Source organism: Lepisosteus platostomus, chromosome 8 (genome assembly GCF_059453375.1).
Source record: "Lepisosteus platostomus isolate fLepPlt1 chromosome 8, fLepPlt1.hap1, whole genome shotgun sequence".
In the NCBI taxonomy this organism is placed as follows: domain Eukaryota; kingdom Metazoa; phylum Chordata; class Actinopteri; order Semionotiformes; family Lepisosteidae; genus Lepisosteus; species Lepisosteus platostomus.
In genome coordinates, this window is record NC_142618.1 from 4,507,056 (window position 1) to 4,521,067 (window position 14,012).

The window sequence follows — 14,012 nt, forward strand, 5'->3', positions numbered from 1 at the left end:
AATGTAATCATATAAAATCATACAACTATGGACAGTTTTCTCTCAATTACAAGCAGAGATTACTTTATGACTATTACATAGGTATGTATACAGCTGGAAATTAAAAGTAAATTCCACTAAATATGAGATAAGTCCAATGTGTTGCTGATTTAAAGAGACCTATAAAACGTTAAGAATACAGATGTCCTGAACCAGGTTGGATCCCACAGTTTAGCATTGTGGATGCTACATCTAACATCTTAGATTCCTGCAAATAAACATATTCACAGACACTCTGATGAAATTTATCAACATATTATACCTGGTTAAAACTAATGAGAGAATTAAACTTCTTCTTTGGTAAAACAGACGTGTAACCAATTTGAACTGCAGTCAAATGTCAGCCACTGCAATCTCTTACTCTAATCAACACCACCTGAATGTCTACTAACAAGAGCACCTAATCACTGTAGATCACTGTAGCAGCACTTAAAGTAATGAGCACCCAATGCAAATCGCTTTGCTGTAATTAATCTAAGAGAACTCTGTGATATTTATCCTGTTTTTTCCAAATTGTGTCACTTAATTATTTCACAAACTGCATATGGGCCATTAATCTTTCTGAACATGAATTTACTTTCAGGAAATGTGAAAGAGAAGCTGCAGAGTACATTTCACTCAGAAATGCAATTAAACTGAAATTGAATCAATGTTTCTCTTCTTCCACTTTATCTATCTTAGATATGTATCTAAATCCAAAACAGTCACAGAAAAGAGGAACTAAAATGCACTTCTGAGACATGAATTCAGCTAACAGCTCATAGCTAGTTGGCAGATAAGATGGCAAGCCAAGCTACTGTAGTGTAACACAGATGGCAGAACTGCAAGTAATGGAGTCCTAATCACCATCACAGCTAGCTCTCTTTTTCTGATAACTGTCACTGGTGTGGGCTAAGGATTAAGGACCTTAATGATAATACTACTGTCTTTGTTTCAGGTGAGAAAGATAAATGGTTATGCACTCATGAGCAAAGCCAACACTGCAATGAAGATACTAAGAACGTCGTCTCTTGCTATATTCAGTCAGGGGTATTAAATTCTGGAGACAGAGGAATCATGAGTGCAAGTCTGTGTCATGTTAGCATCTATGTCCTGGTTTCCCCAAGCAGAAGCACCAAAGGTAGGCTGTCAATAGTTGTCCAGTGGTCTATCGGCAAACACAGCAACCCTTGCAACCTCCCAGATGTGCAACAGATGTGCAGCCTGCGATGTGTTAAAAGGGGAGTGGCTCAAAGGTGGGAAGGGGGAGGAGTCAGCCTAAACTCCCTCCCCCTCCCCCGTGTGCGTTCACAGGTCTCATAGCCAAGAGCCCAGAGGTCGGAAACATACAACTGGCGACTCCAAAATCCAAAAAATGAGCTGGGCATAATAAAAAATGTGATTCTATTTAAAAAAAAGAAACAAAGCTATATGGACTGTAAATTGTTTTTGGAGTTTATTTTTTATTCTAGTGAGATTCTTTTTTTCTCACATGTTCCATGCCAATTACTTGCTGGAAGTCATCGCTGACATCAAAAAATTATTCCAATACCAAAAAGAAAAAGCAATCCCTGACAAGTTGTCTGCTAACAGATACCAGCCTGACTGTGTCTCATGTAAAAGGAACCATTTAATTTTTATACCTGGATATCATCTGTTTCATACACAGCCAATTACAGTATACATCCATTTCTTTTTAAATACCTGATCAAAACAACCTTAAATGTCCTTTCAGACTTAAAGATAAAAATAATTTCAGTAAGGACATGTGGGGCTCTAAAGGTAATGTGGCGAAAGGATTCTAAAACATAAATTGTTCATAAATACCGCACATAAAAAACCTGATTTCAATCACCTGAAACTGGTTTATTCCTAGTACATCTCATAGTTAACATGAGGAATAGTATGTAGGACAGTACTAACTCCCTGGACAGGATGCCAGTCCATTACAGGAAGTGATTATGTATTTAACCAAGCAAAAATCTTTACTTTTTACGTGTGTGAGAATGAAATGAGTGTAAAACAACTCACGTAACACCAATGAGATCAAATCAAAGTTCTAAATCACAGTGCCTGTCTTGTCTTGCACTGACTTTTTTTTCTTCTACTTATTTTATCAGAAGACGGCAAACTTAGAGCCCAGTATTGTTAGCAAATATACAACAGGTAGCAGTTGTTTTTGTTCTCCTTTTCAAGACTTTATCTGCAGTACACATTCAGCCACAGTGGAAAGTGCCAACATCACAGTAGGCCAGTCAGTGGTGGTCAGTGGACCTTTCATTAAGTGAAAATCTCATTAAGGTCATGATGACCTTTGAGTTGCATAACACACATCTCTAAAGAAACTGGACTATTTTTTCTCAAAAGAGGATAAAGCATATGCTACATTTACCGGGTCTTTGGTGAATGATGTTAAACTTGCGAAACTGATTAGCAATTAGCTCACATTTTATATTACATTTGGCACCTAATAACATGGGAAAACCTCTATTACCAATAACACCATAGGGTAAGCTTTGCTTTATTGTTTCACTTGTATATTTGTTTCATTTCCAAGTAAATTTGAAAAGATTTATTTTATTTTAAGTCTTCACAAATATATTTTGTAGAAGTACAGCTGATATCTCCATACTGTATGTATTTTCAGTATTTCAGTAAGATCTTCACGAATGGTTAGTTTCATAAAAACACAATATCTAAAACTGCAGGATGGTACAGAGAACTGCATATGAAGACAGGTTATTTTCCCATTCAAGATCTCCTAACTAACCAAACCAGTGAAGCATTCATCTCTTGTACAGAGAGAGGAAAATGAAAACATAAAATGTACAACGAAAAGATTGATAGGGGAAGCCAGTGATAAATACTATGGCAAAATGTTAGAAGACATCAAATTTCCCAAGAACAGCTTGTTTTATGGAGTATACATTTGTAATATGCTGAAATACATACTTGTACTTTACCTTGTGGCTATCTTATAATTTAAACAGTTTATTTGTAGTGTTGAGTTATGTTTATTCATTTAAGTCTTCTTTGATCTGTAACATTCATATAACTGTACATGCATGTTCTTTTATTGTGGGTGTACAGTAACTTTATAATCTTTACTAAAAAAGATCACTAACATTTGAACAGTCTGTGGTTTTGCATTTCGCACTGTGTGGATTTGTAAAAATATCTGAGATACCTTCCACTGTGATGTCATGAGAGTACAGTGCAATTCATCAGAGTGGAATTTTCTGTTAGTTTTTTTAGTTTTCTGTTTCTGTTTTCTGTCAGCTCCTTATGAACTTAAGTCTGCAAACAAGGGTAGGACTTGAAATCTAGGAAACTAACTTCACGTACATGAGTCAAAACTATATGACACGAGTACAACTTCAATCTGAGAAGCATATACAATATATATTTTTGATTCCAGTTTCCCAACCTTACGTCAAACAGCTGTGCTCTCCTTTTCAAAATACTTTCTCACACTATGCTTTAGGAAATTAATTTTATTTGATTATGAATTTGGGCATGCACTGTAGCATAACTTTCTATTTTTATATTTTCCAGTAGCCTGTAACAGATGTAGCAGGACATCTGAAGCCTCAAAATCTCTCTGGGCAGCACCATCAGTGGTATATTTAATAGAAAAGAAAAGTAATTTTGCTTAGGTTTGGACTTCCATAGCTACCTAGCTGGTCTTTAATTAAAGGCACAGACATTTCCTAAATTAGTAGAGATTTTTGTATACTTAATTCTGGAACAGAATTTGGTAACATTTGACTAAAGTATGTTATTTACAGTATTACCGCACAGTAAGAGAAGCTATTTCATCCATGGTTAGTATTAATCAACTAATCCTTTGTTTGAATTTTTTTTTTACTACGAAAGATAAAACAAAACAGAAAATACATTACCAAACAAATCTGAAAAGGAAAATAAAATTCCATTACCTCCCAAATTCTTATCTGAGCATACGACAGGAACTTGTTAACCACAGAAAGATCCAGCCATCTTCCCTTTGGTAGCAGAGCCTCTCAAAGCCGCCAGAAAGAATCTGAGAGTGACTGGTGTGCTCAGGATTTCCTCTGGTAGTGAACTCAGGATCTACTGTATCTGATATGGACAGGACTCCAGCCCACATACCTTAATCTGTTTCCACAGTCAGGAGTAAGTTTCCAGCTTCCCTCTCTCTCTCTCTCTTGCTCTCTCCCTGTGAGTTTCTCTCACTCTCTGCCTGTGTGCACCTCCCTCTTAAGTGCTGGATCAAGCCTCCCAGGATCCCGACATGTTTACTGAATGACTGTTAAAGACAACTGGATCAACATGTTGGGAATAATCAATTAAGTACTGTACACTATGTTACTAATGCATACGGTAAATGAAGAGATTCCACCGATGTCTTCAAATACAGTCTAATACCAACGGTAAAAGATAATGACGTTATTTTTTAAACAATATTATGTATATAATGTAAACTTTAACTATTGCTGTTCAAAAGAATATTTCTTAGATTTAGCACACTTCTGTTCTGTGCTGATGCTGTAAAAATATGTGGTTTAAAATCTGTAAAATAAGGGGGAAATATCAGTATTTTAAGTTTTTTTTTATGAGCAACAATCTCTTAAATATCCTGATGTATAATGTAGTGTACTGCGGTTTATGGTATTGTCTTCTCACTGGGGAAGGGTCAACAGTAAGCTTTCCTATATAGTATTGTAAGTATTATCATTTTAAAAAAATCCAAGCTGAATGTGTTTCCCCGAAAGGACTGACACAAAAGAGCATCAGGTACTCCAGCAGGTTTTAAGAGGATGGCTCTAAGACAAGCTAATATAACAGTGTAAAGTTATTCACAGCCCCTGAGGTGCAATTAATTCAAATACCAGGAACCCTGCTGTATAGTGTATACACTTTATTTAATCTGCCTATGTAACCATCACTGCATGACACACATGACACTCCAGGTTTCTATACTGAGCCTTATTAAAAAATCGCATCAGACGTATTTTAATAAAATGTGAAAGGTTTTGAATTCTATTCAGTACAAAACAATGTAACCACAATGTGACAATAAGAAGAAACCAACTCTAAATTTCAAAACCACCGAGACCTTCCTGAAAATGCGATTGTGGAAGCAATTTGTTTTGTATGTTTCTCAAATCAAGCCCTCAGCCAGCACAAACACACAAAAGCAACAAAGAGGGTTGGTTGGCCTACTAGTCCCTCATACTGTTAGCTGGTTGTTGGACCTAGAACTTCATAAGCTCTTTCTCAAAACCTCCTAGGACCTACTGTATTCTTAGCCAAATCAGTTTTTTTCACTCCGCCAGCTTCACATAAGAAGTACAACCAGAATATCATCTATTTCCATCTGTGTCCTCAGGTACAAGTTGAAGCTGTTTACAACTCTAGCCTTTTGGATTTCAAAGACCTACAGCAAATTTTTAACCAAAAAAGTTAAAGCAGTACATTCTTCTTCTGGTCTGACACAGTCACAACTTCACTATTTACCTAACCGCTAAAGACTCAGATCAGATATCAACTCTCACTTCAATTTTAAATGCCACGAAATATATCCTGTGTATATGCTGTACATCCACCTGTTTAATCGAAATACCTACAGTAAGTTGCTGACAGAACCCTTTCAATACAGTTTAAACTCTTTGCTGTTATGTGCTTTTCCCATACCTTTCCCTCTGTTAAACCTTAACCTCAGTTTACTGAAAGATGCGCAGATTGTTTGTGGAGAAAAATGAAAGCATAAAGTTAACATCAGGATAGAAAAACATTCTAGACCTCCCAAAACCCATCATAGGCCCCCAGAATCCCCCAGCAGAGTATCGTGGTGTTCCCATACTGTTTACGGTTTACTCTTACAAAAATGCTGGCCATCTATTTCCCAAAATAGTAGCTCTGTCACCTTGTAGAAATCAACTTTAGTTGTACAAAAAAGACAGGGCGAGGAATACGAGGATCAAAATGTTTTCTTTAAATTGAAAGATGAAACATATCCTGAACTATTGCAGACCAATAGAGCAAGTACATCATATCATAAAAATGCCACAGGACAACCAACATCATTTTGTATATACACGGCTGTCTTTTGGGGTCTTTTGGAAAGTTTACTGTCATACAACAAGAGCATATTCCTTGCCCACAGGAAAGAGAGTTAAATATTCAAATATTAAATATTATTTTCTCCTGTGTTTGGAGGCACTTCATGCAAAATTACACTTTCACAACTAACAGGAAATCCATAAACACCAGCCATTAGCTTTATCACCCTGCAACTCATAACTAGCAGCCCGCTGAAGCTCAACAGGTGTGAGCCTGGCCAGTACCTGGATGGGAGACCTCCTGGGAAAGCTGAGGCTGCTGCAGGAAGAGGTGTTAGTGGGGCCAGTAGGGGAGCACTCACCCTACGGTCTGTGTGAGTCCTAATGCTTCAGTATAGTTATGGGGACACTGTACTGTAAAAAGGCACTATCCTTTGGCATTTCTCAAAATGAGTAGGGGTGGTGACCCTGGTGTCCTGACCAAACTCCCCCTCTGGCCTTTACCAATCATGGCCTCCTAATAATCGCCATCTATAAACTGGATTAATCTCTCTGTTCTCCTCCCCAGTGAGAGCTGGTGTGTGGTGAGGGTACTGGTGCATCATCCAGGTGGGGCTGCACACTGGTGGTGGTGGAGGGGATCCCCATGACCTGTAAAGGGGGTTGAGTGGAGTGTCCGGAAAAGAACTATATAAGTATAAGAATTATTTATTATTTATTAGAAACCACTTACAATTAAAACAAGAAGAAACATGCTTGCACAAACAAATGTTTCCTGTTCCCTAAAATCAGTTTACTTTGGTGTTCTGACATACATAGTTCACAAAGACACACATGCACATTGTTCCGTTTCTGTTCTGTCATGCACTGGTAATCCTAAATGCTCTTTAGATAAAATAGGAATGAATCCAAAAATACAGACACAGTAAGAAGTGCACACGTAATTCCAGCAATACAGAAGAACAGCTGTTGAGCTCGACAGTCTGGCATACAGACCTGCATGTATCGTATAAACAAGGTAGATATAAAAGCCATTTAATCTCAAAATACTGTTCTGGAAATAACTAACACTTTAGTGGTACAAATGAACCACGTCATTGGAATAAAAAAGACAAGCATTTTTTCAACAAAAAATTAAATAAAAAAGAATATCCTACCCAGTTATAAGTAAATCAGCATATTCCTGTTCTGCTGGGGCAATTTGCATGCACAGCTGTAATCAAGATTTAGATTGATATTTGGGCAGGTACAGTATAAGGAACTGTAGCCTATCTAACATCTACTGTCAACCCAGGACCAGGAAATAACGTGCACAGGTGCTTTGCAGATTCAATCATCAGTTAAAACACTATGTTCTATTCCTAGTGTCTGAGTTACGGTTCTAAATCACCAAGACTAAAACAAAATAAAAGTAAGCAAACACCAGTAACGTGGACAGATCAGTTCCATTTACTTCCATTCTGAGCTCAGCTTCCTCCATATTTTACTAATAAAATAGAAACATCTGGCCCATTCAGAGGTCAGCAGTGTACTGTAAATATGCAAATCTAGTACATTTTAAACTAACAAAAGTGACATAGACTAGGAGTCTACGGAGTAACAAACTGTAGCAAGATGTCCTTCATCACTTCCTTACTTTTTACACCCTTTTTCGACCCTTACTTCATGGTCTTGAACTGCATGTGTTCGTGACGATAGTCTGGGGTGAGATCCCTGATCTGATCAGATAATAAAGACAGCGAGTAGCAGGATCCAAACCTACAACAAGGGAAAACCCCTGGATTGCACTGCAATACATACTGAATTTACATACTTACTGCACTCACATTAAATCAAAAGAAGCTTCAAAGCTGCTAGCCAAAGTGAAGATCTACGAGATCAATCTACAGGATTCCACAGGGATCTGTCTTGGGGCCATTTCTCTTCATATCGATGACCTAGATTCTGGTATTGTTAACAACTTAAGTCAATATAGTTGATTATGTTTTATATAAGTACAGGTATTTGCCTGCAGGTAGCATAAGCAAAACTATCAATATAAAATGGGAAATGGAGATAGAAGAGGTTACTTGAAGAGGAAACTAATAGGTGTTTGTTTGACACATCATTTACATCTTCTAGGTGTTGTGAAGAATGAATTAAAATGTAAACAAAATGTTAAGATATATAGTTAAAAGCACATCACTTTAATCATGCACTATTACTGTATACCGTATAATAGGTTTATTCCATGCTGAAAAGAGAAGAAAGAAAACAACTTTTCAGGTGGGGACCGAAATGTTGTGTTTTCTCTCTTCTCTTTTCAGCATGGAATAAACCTATTACTTCTTCCCATTATATAATAATACAGTTTCATTTCGAGTATTGTGTAGTTTCAGGAAAATATATGCCTTTTCTACATGAAAGAACTGAACTTTTCTAGTCTAGAACAGAGAGGATTTGATCCAAGAGTTCAGAGACATATTAACCCAGTGAACCTCTTCCTAATGAGCAAGTGGAAACTATGTGGAACTGCATTTAAAACAGAGAACTGAGGTACTTTACCACAAGGGTTGTGGGTGTATGGAACAAAATATCCACCCAGTTTGCAGTACTTACCAAAAGCAAAATGTTTAATAAACTGTCCTATTAATACCTTTTAGTAATTGTATTTTTTAATTTTTCTGTAACTGTGCTAATGTGATTGATTAGAAGCTGATGCATTCACTATAGATAATATAAACAACACTTCCCAGATATTACAAGGGACTGTTCCTTCTTTATTTCTAAATTTGTGTTACTATAGTAGAAAGCCAGTAGAAAGAAGGAAGATTGTGATTATGATTATTACCTATTTTATTATGATTATGATTATCCAACAAAAATAACTCAATTATATTGTGGACAAGACTGTTTTTTTCCAGACCATAGACTGTACAGTATTTTGTTATCAACCTGTCAGTTAATAATACAATTTTATTTCACAATCCCTTTCAGCTGCATGAATTATTAATGAAGCTCAGATTCACTGATTTATTATTAATTGACTAAAACACTTTTATTTCCAACTACTGGAGAAATATTCCCCATCAACATTTTGTCCTATTTAGAAATTTGAAATTTGACAGCTGTATTGAAAACACAATATCATGATACTGACATCAAAATCAATTGTTCACAACTAGCGCATCTTGTAAGAATTGAAAGATTAATTTAGACATTTTCTCCCGAGAAAATCCAGTGGTGCTTTAAATCTCAATATCAATAACCCTAAACACCATATAGAAGGAGGTGTTCCCAGTTTCAGGTGTCACTCTGCTAAGCTCCAGAACCTTGGCCACACTTAAGTGTTTCTACATACCAACCAATCAGAGACTCCCTGCAAGGTGGCCGCTATCTAAAGTAAACAGAGGCATGTTTTGCAAGATATTAATGGACACTGCTCATATGTCATGTCATCATGGAGACAGTGACACAAGACCTTTCACCTCCCCTCAGTACACAATATTAAATTAGACACACTCCTTGGTGAAGTAGGAACAGTCCTTCTCTCCGGTGAAGGGCATGCATTGTCTCTGGAACTCCCCAATTGAAAAGCTACAGTACAAAGGCTATGGCTTCCTTCTCCCTCAGGAATTCTGGAAGTCTGCCCTTTTCTTAATTCTGCCCCATAATGAAATGAACTGGCATGAAACATTCCCAGATGCTAACAGCCTTATGAAAGGAAGCAACTCTTCTAGATACCTAAACACGGTAGCTCTCGGCTCATAAAGAGGACGGAAGACAGGGAAGAAAACACATTAATTATAGAACTGCTTCACTATTATTTTAGAACATGATTAGGAAACAAAGTGCATCCGAGCTTGGCACAATCAATACAAATACCCCAAGCCCAAGGATGTGTATAAAAACATTTCAGGCAGGCAGTACGAGCAGACTTCGACAGATAGGGATTTCATAAATCACTCAGACTTCAGAGTGCAGTACCGCAAGTGTCGGATATCAGCGGTTTTAAGGAAGCGAAAAGCAAACTAACCAGTTTCACGACCTAGTCAGGTAATAGTGACTGTGCTAGGGGATTATTATATACCTCACCACTACATCTTGTCTCACTTTGTCATTATCCATTGCTCAAATATTGCTCAGGTGTCATATTATTCAATGAATGAACGTGGTTCAAAAACACATTTGAGCAGCAAAAGCTGTAAAATGTACATCAGAATCACTTTAACTGCCAAGCACATTTTATGTACAAGGAATCGGATGTAAAGTGTGCTTAAAAATATTTACTGTGCTCTTAAAAGACAGCTGTGAGAAAACAGACACACTTTGACAAAGTTAGAGATCTTGTCAGAATTTTAGCCTTTTTACAAGGCTGCATTTTGTAATTAATTTCCACTGTGGGTTCATTATTATATGTCTAAAAATGGACATTTCTTAAATGTTTTCTCATGAATGTAAAAAAAAAATCAAACGCTACAGAAAACATTTTGTATTGTCTCAAAGAATAATAAATCAGAAATAATCCAGGCACAGAGAATGGATTCTTGTTCCATATTCCCCACTCTCTAAAGTGGCTATCGAGTTAAATACTGCTTCTACTCACTGCAAAGGGTAGATTCCGTTTTACATTTTGAGACATTTTTCCAGGACAGTGTTAATAACCTTTAGTTATGTTAAATTGGACATTACTATTGATGACTATTATACAGTACATTGATAAGTCGTTATATATTATTATAAGTATGAGCTTTCAGCTCCTGATGGACACAAGGTTCTTTCCGTGCTGGGAGGACAAGAATGAAACTGATAAATAAGTAAATACGAATAACTGAGAAATGTCCCCAGGGCCTGGCAGTTCTGCATTTCCCAACCCTTAACGCCATATACAGCCCTGTTGTAGGAGAGTGCTAATAGGCATTACAGAAAACCTGAGAATGTGGACTGGGAAGAACTAGATGACAGAGTGGAAATCTGAAAGCAGCGATTAGATACAGCTGGCTAGAGAGAGACAGAGAGACAGAGAGAGGAAGAGAGGAAGGTGTACCACACGGACAACCAGAAAAGAAGAGTCTGCTGTCCCTTGCCTTTTATATCTGTGCTCTCAGTCACAGATTCAGCGGGAAACAATCCCCATCAGTGCTGTGCACCAGGCTGGAATCCTGACAGAAACTTCACAGACGCTTCTGCAGCCAAAGGTTTCCAAAAAAAAAACGTCCATGTTATTTTATTTCCATTGTGTCTTTAGTATTGCATTTTTCCCGGAAAACATGTTAAAACAGTTTTTCAAACTCTCATTAAACTTATATTTTTAATGAACAGCTTCTGACTGCAAACTGTGAATTTCTTCCCATGTCCTTTCACCAGAAACCCAGCGGTGGACCTGTCCTCAGTTCTCACAGGATTTTGCTTTTAGAGCTGCAACCTCACTCTCAAACAAGAAAAGAGGACCGGAAATAGGAAATCATTTCTTCAGTGAAACATTGTGTAGGAATATGTTTTCAAATGGTTATCTTTGTAACTTGCAGATCAGACGTTAAAATATATTCACAGAAGCCGAAATAGGTATCAAAATGATCAAAAATAACCATTTTAAAAGCCACTATCTCCAATAAAATGGGATTTACTTTTCATGTCAAATTCTGCCTTTATTGCGACAAATGTTTGCATCTAATTCCAGGACAATTTGAGACGATCATGGCTAAATTAGGTTGATTTCACAAAGACTGACCCATTACAAGTTCGTACAAAAAATAAAAAATGGTGAAAATACAATAAATGTTTGTGAAATTCAGTGTCAATTACATAAGCAAATGTATCTTTCATTACAGTTATTCATAAATCTAATCAGAAACAAAAAAGTAACTTATTTTTGCCAAAGGCTATGTGGTTTTATAAATAAATATATATACTAAAACATCTTGTTCTTGCATAACAACTTATTTCACAATCTAAAGTACATTTTAAGGATTATATTTAATAAAGAATAGGATTTTAATCTCTATTAATGATATACTGTATATAAAACATTTTTAGTACTACAATTTTAAAAATACAAATGTAAAACATTTACTACAGTGTTAAATCAACAGTAGACTTGCCTTACACCCACGACGAAAAAATATACCGGATATTATTCTTAATGCATACAAATTTTTTTCACAGTGCAAAAAGTCAGGTTTACAGAAACCTCCATTATACTTAATGGATTTTAATAATAAATAAGGATTATGTTGTGTGTCCATCAACACACTACTTATGACATGTCTGCTATGCTTTCTCTTCCCTGAAAATCAGTACCACCTACTGGCATTTTACATTTTAAATTCTTAATAAGGCCTGGTCATAGAAAGGTTTATTCACATTAAAGTAGACTTCCACAGAATTAAAAATTAATTTTGTCTGCAAAGAATGCAGCATTCAAATTGGAGAAGAACCATTTTGGGGAATTATGTTAGGTAACTTAAACAATTGGACCTAAACAGCAATCCCGAGCAAAAATCTTGCTGACGTGAGCTGAATTTTTATTTTCAAATAAATTTAGAACTTCCCTCTACCACAACCTCGTTTGGTCTACTACTGTACCACCATGCTTTAATAAAGGCAAACACACTGGAGCATCTTCACAATCCCTTGGGAGGTTTATATCTCATATGCTCTTTTCTGCTTGGGTTTAAAGGTTCAGATGTTGTTTTAGCCATCTAAATCCAGACAGTGTCTGAAAGAAGCCAGGGTGTGGCTTCACCACAACAAGGTTGGGTACTTTTTTTCACCCATCTTCATGGTTTAGTGTACTTTTTGTTTTGATGTTTTGTGGTGTATGCAAGAGGTTTTCCATCTCTAATTCTCCCCCATCATCATCATACTCTGGAATTATATTATAATCATATAATCATATTCAACTTGATGATGGCTGAAATGATATCAGCGGTAAGGAGTGTGCAGGCCAGGAAATGATCAGCCACAGACATAGGAGCAATCAATCCATCTTCTCTTCGAGCTGTTCCCTGTTTCTTCTTCAGCCTTTTCATTCTGTATATGAAGATCAACATATCTACCTTTTGAAATGGTCACTTTACTTTCCAGAAATTCCATTAATATCATGCTCATCGTCATGAATAGTTATGGTGGATTTCAGTCATTTAATCATTTTTCTCTCTGTTTGGGTCTACAGGCGTTCACTGCACACTGTTTTCTGTCTTTCTGTTTAAATGAGGCAGGTGATCACCAAGGCAATTATACCCTCAATTACTACTGTTTCTATCCAGTACATTTGGACAACACTGTATTTTTTCCTTAAATGCAACTATACCAAGCTGCCTCAAGCCATGTGACCACTAATACTTGGGCTCAGAGCAGGGTTGCAAATTGCCCAAACTCTTCAGGTCTCAGAGTCTTTTTCTCTGTGTTTTTCCTTCCAAGGAGTCTATTATGTTCTGTGCAAGTGATTATAAGCATATGATGTACAGTATAGTGTCCTTCCATGGAGAGGAGCTGAAATGCTTACACAATCAGTGTGTTTTTAAATTGTCAAAGCAAAGGTAACTTTTCACTGTCCTGGGTAGGGGCCCCACTCCTCAACAGATTTGTCCAATATCACATTATGCGCGTGGACACAGGGACTCTGCAGCCCTGGTTCAGTGGTAAAGAACCAGATCCTTCTAAGTGCTTAGGAAGTGGAGGTTGACATCAACTCACTGCCAGCTGACTGGAGAGGAATCATCTTCCAGACCGTGGTCCTGTCAGCATGATATTCAGACACCGAACCTCACTCACTTTGAGAAAATGTATGCACAGATGTGCCGCCATCAATTCGAAATGAACACTAGATCAAGTGAAAGGAAGTTGTTTTTCTTTCTACACTATTAGGCCATTTAGTATTTGCAAACACATGTCTGACAAAAAATAAAGGTTTGATTTAGAATGATTTCTGGTCAAAAGAAAGGGACACAAGCTTGTGTTAGGAACACT

The 14,012-nt window shown here is 36.9% G+C and overlaps 1 protein-coding gene across 5 annotated transcripts in view; it reads right to left on the reverse strand.

Moving 5' to 3' along the window:
* Window positions 1-14,012, reverse strand: part of arhgap28 (Rho GTPase activating protein 28) — a 56,917-nt gene that overhangs the window by 27,444 nt on the left and 15,461 nt on the right. Inside the window, exon 1 of one of the 5 annotated variants that reach the window (XM_088642111.1) lies at window positions 4,150-4,254. The exons of 3 other annotated variants lie outside the window; for them this stretch is intronic. The gene's annotated coding sequence lies outside the window, so the exon portion shown is untranslated. One more of the 5 variants, XM_088642110.1, reaches the window with a different exon arrangement.